Source organism: Chenopodium quinoa, unplaced genomic scaffold (assembly GCF_001683475.1).
Source record: "Chenopodium quinoa cultivar QQ74 unplaced genomic scaffold, ASM168347v1, whole genome shotgun sequence".
NCBI lineage: Eukaryota > Viridiplantae > Streptophyta > Magnoliopsida > Caryophyllales > Amaranthaceae > Chenopodium > Chenopodium quinoa.
Window position 1 is genome coordinate 1,006,229 of NW_018742204.1, and position 4,674 is coordinate 1,010,902.

A 4,674-nucleotide genomic window follows, 5' to 3' on the forward strand; every position below is an offset into this window, starting at 1 on the left:
AGGGCTCATCCGTAACGGGCAGCGTCCGTTATGTATTCGTCCGTTACAGATGGCCATTGTATTCGTAACGGGCACTGTCCGTTACAAATAACAACTTATTCGTAACAGATATTTCAAATGTCCGTTACGAATAATGGGTTATTCGTAACGGGCGTTTCAAATGTCCGTTACGAATAGTGGGTTATTCGTAACAGGCGTTTCAGGTGCCCGTTACGAATAAGGTTTTTTTTTATACTAAAATAAGTCCTTATACATAACGGACACCTTAAATGCCTGTTACGAATATGGTCTTATAGTATATAATTAAATACTTATTTGTTACGGGCAACAAAAATGCCCGTTATAATAAGTGCTTATTTGTAACTGACAACTCTCTTCCCCGTTACAAATAGTAATTAAATTATTTTTTTTTTGGTTAAATATCGGCAACATGTATTTATATATAATTAATATATATTAATTAAAACTTGTTATAATAAACCTGTTCCTGTAAATAAATAATTATATCGAACAAACTTTCGTAAAAATTAATACGACATAATATAAATATTTAAGTAGTAAAACATTACAAATAACAACTTATATAAATTTATCCAACACATACAACAACACTAATAATATTACTTTGTTCTACCTAAGCTAATAATTATGCATTCAATAAATATGTAGTTCTAAAGTATTGCGCCCACTGTTCCCGAACCACATTCAACTCGTCAACATCATACGGGGCTTTCCTTGGACAAAATCCTATTAAAAATAAAAATAAAAAACCATATGAATGAGGTTACAAAATAAAAACAATCATTAGAATAAATGTGATGGTCCAAATTATAGAAATAAAACTCAAATTATAGAAATAAAACACATAACATCAATAATTAACTTATATTTTGAATTGGCAAAAAATTGGCAACATACAACATTCGCAAAAGCAACAATATTAATTTTTAGGTGGTTTATCAATCTTTAGAGCAGAAGGCAACACCATATCAATTGGATCAAATTGAAAACATGCCTAAAGGGAATTTCATCATGTATCATTTGAAGAAGACTCTCAAAGTCCAAGGCCTCTATAAGTATCAATAGCATCTGAATCTTAGCACAAAAACAATATTTACAAGCTTCAGAAACACCCCCAGCTTAACAAAGTTTGATGATCCAGCTGTCATATCCTGAAATGCCATTTTTTGGTAAGTGAGAAAGCAACATATATATTCCACAATTACATTGAGCAGTAAGAGAACAACAGAAGGACCAACAAAAAAATATAACTTATACAGCAGGCATAAATCCTTCCATTTAGAAGCACTGCAAGTACAGAATGACTCATAATATACAAAAAATAGAATGTCCAAGATCAGGTTGGCTTCAATTAGAATTTCTTCACCCCACAATATGAAAAGATCAACATCCTGGATGCCATTGCCATCAAGAACACAGTAATGAGACAGAATCCAAGCAATAGATTATTAATGAATCATAAACTTAAGATCAGGAAATTACTTTCCTAATTTCACAATAAACAATCATGCAACGACATACCATGTGTTGAGGAAAAGATGATGATAATTGTCCATCCAAAATAGATATCAACTTGCTCTCTAGACCATCAGAAATGAGCTTGGAAACCTCATGCCAAATGGCTTTTTCTTCTTCAACAGATGATCCAACATTTACTGAAACATGATTCAGAAATCAATATTAACCACATTGAGGTTATTCGTGGATTACATATACAAATGTTGATGAGATGAACAAAAAAGCTACAGAACAAATGAAGCAGATATAAAGACATTGTTAAGGATATTAAGGAAGGATACCAAATCGAGAGAGAGAGAGAGAGAGAGAGGTGAATACACAATTAATGATTAATTGTACTCCCTCTTAATTTTATTACTTCTTTCTTTCCACTACTAAGAGAGAAGTAATAAATATCTTCAGAAGGAGTCTCAACCAATTTAAAAAATACACCTTAATCTTTGACACCACTAAACAGTTGATGATCAAACTCCAACATTAATTTCATATACTAACTTCCCTGATAAGTGAGAACACTAAATTGGGACAAGAGAAGGAAATAAAATAGTATTTAAGCACAAAGGTAGCAAGAGAATGTAAATTCACATCCGTGAATAATCATTTGGTGACCACATTTAAGTAAGCATTGCCTTTGAGTATAATATTGCAGCACTATCTTCAAAAGAGACAACAATAAGACAAAGTAGTCAGCTGATATGATCCTGCTTTACTATAACTGTAATTGTTAGGCACGACTACATTGATAATTACACAAACACGAAGAAGTGCACAACCATAAAACAAGATATAATAATATTACTCAAAGGTAGGAGAAACAACCAGTTGATAAAACATAATCTGCTGACAAATAAATAATAAATATAGTGTTGCATTCTATATTATCTAGGTGATAAGAGTTGCGTAGAACCCCTCACAGCTAGGGTAATGAAACACATTATTTCTACCAACACTCGATAAGACATAAGAGGTGAAAGCCTCTAATATATTGTCATGATTTTTCTTTATTTATTTGACTTAAGTAACAATGAACATTGCTAAAACACACAAGGGGTATAGCCCATGTGTAGGAGTGTTTGTCACATAACTCATAACATATCTTCATCAGCAGGCTACACTAGAGTCCATAATCCATATTCTAAGTGCACCAAACATTCACCAACAAAGTTATAAATAAAAAAAGAGGCATCAACATATTATTTTAATACATTAGGTAGGAAAACTACAGACCTCATGAAGAAAACCTTGCATGGCACCATCAACAAAATCACTTTTCTGATCCATCAACCTTTCGACAAGAATATACGACTGTATCTCATCTAAGCACTGCACAAAATAAAAAGTGTTTGATTATTACTCATACCTTGATTAAAATATATATCTTTCAGCAGATACATTTAGCATGAAAAACCCTACTATCATCTCTGAGTACTATTCCAGTTGACAGAAGAAAAAAACCAGGAAAGCCACTGCATGTAATAGAAACAGTTGATAACTGTAAAATTTAAGACTTGCAAGTAGAAATCCACTGCTGACCTACACAAATAAAAGCAGAAGATGTATAAATGGAAGTAACACAAAACAAAGAAGATTTATTCCAAAAGCTTTTGCCTTCATCTAGAGAGCGAACGGTCACTATATACACTTCAATTGAACTTGTCAACTTTCCAAAATTAGTAACAGTTTTTGATTGGTGAATAATGACATAATTTCCCAATATGCCACTCTAAGGCCCAATTTTCTTCACCTTAATTTTTCTGAACTGAAATTACTTTAGTTGAACTTAATTTATTTCTACTTATCCTAAATTATTTTACCGAACCAAACTTATTTTTCCAGATTCTCTATATTAGTGTTCATTAAAAATTAAAATAACTAATTTTTTTACTGATGAAAATTTGTTTTTGCTAAATTGGAAAATTTTACACAACTTGAATTTCTCTTACAATATATTATTCGAATGAAGTGAGCAAAACAAGGCCTAAATTAAGTAAAAGAACACGATATCACAAAGAGTTTTTAATTACGTCAAATCCTTACTTATTAATACATGACGGGCTCAAACATGAGATAATCATAAGTAGGCCTTGCACCAGCCCCATGTCAATCAACTTTGAATTGGCAGAAAATTAAACATAAATCAAAAGAAAGAAACTCTCAATGCAATGTACTAATTAAACAAAAAAAAAAAAAAAAAAAAAAAAAAACAAGCTACAAATCAATTCAATTACTCATACCAAATTGTCAGATTTTAGACGCAATGAGGACCGAGCTGCTTCAATGGAGAGAGATTGGAGAGAACCGAGCTGCTTCAATGGAGTTGAGGGAGCTGAGGACCGAGCTACTCCTGAAATATCAAATCCAATTCACTCCCATTTCCCAGCAAAATCAATAAATCAAATTAAACATGTAAAATCAATCAATTAATTTGGAAAAAAAAAAACCTATAATTATGTAATTGCAATTAAGTAAATTGAAACAAGGGTTGCGAAATTGGGGCTTACAGGAAGATTTGATGGGAATTTCTTGAGTAGGAAGCTAAGGGCGAGCTTGAGCTGCTTCAATGGAGAAAGTTTGAGCTGCTGTAATGGAGAGAGCTTGGGAGTCAGAGAGGGAGTCGCGAGAAAGCGCAGCTGAGGACCACCGGAATTAGAGGACCACCGAGCTTGAGGACCATCGGAGTTTGAGGACCACCGAGCTGCTTCAAGAGAGCTTGAGCTGATAACTGAGCTGCTTCAATGGAGTTGAGGGAGCTGAAGACGACGACAAAGCTGCTTTAATATTGGAGAGAGAATGGGGAAATAACATTTTGAGAGAGAGTGAGATAAGGGGAAATTAAAAGTTAGAGTTACTTCGAAACCTATTCGTAACCGGCAAGACTTGTTGGTTACAACTAGTTGGTTATTCGTAACGGGCAAGATTTGTTGTTTACGACTAGTTGATTATTCGTAACGGGCGGAATAATGCCCGTTACATATAACTACTCATTCATAACGTGCACCAATTTGTCCGTTACAATGATATCTTTTCATGCTCAAGTCAGATTTTTGTAACGGACATTAAATTTGCCCGTTACAATTGATGTAATTGTAATGGGAAATCATATACCCATTACGAATAGCTTGTTACAAATAAGAT

General features: G+C 33.2%; 1 long non-coding RNA gene across 2 annotated transcripts; it reads right to left on the reverse strand.

Moving 5' to 3' along the window:
* Positions 1–851: 851 nt before the first annotated feature.
* On the reverse strand, positions 852–4,383 carry LOC110699672. Of its 2 annotated transcripts, XR_002506975.1 has the most exons (6): positions 4,041–4,383; positions 3,774–3,883; positions 2,953–3,072; positions 2,767–2,862; positions 1,543–1,676; positions 852–1,412 (listed from the first exon to the last, which is right to left on the reverse strand). It is a non-coding gene; the product is annotated as an uncharacterized LOC110699672 (long non-coding RNA). The 2 variants fall into 2 exon arrangements; XR_002506968.1 differs by lacking the exon at positions 2,953–3,072 and having other exon boundaries at positions 4,041–4,379.
* Positions 4,384–4,674: the final 291 nt, after the last annotated feature.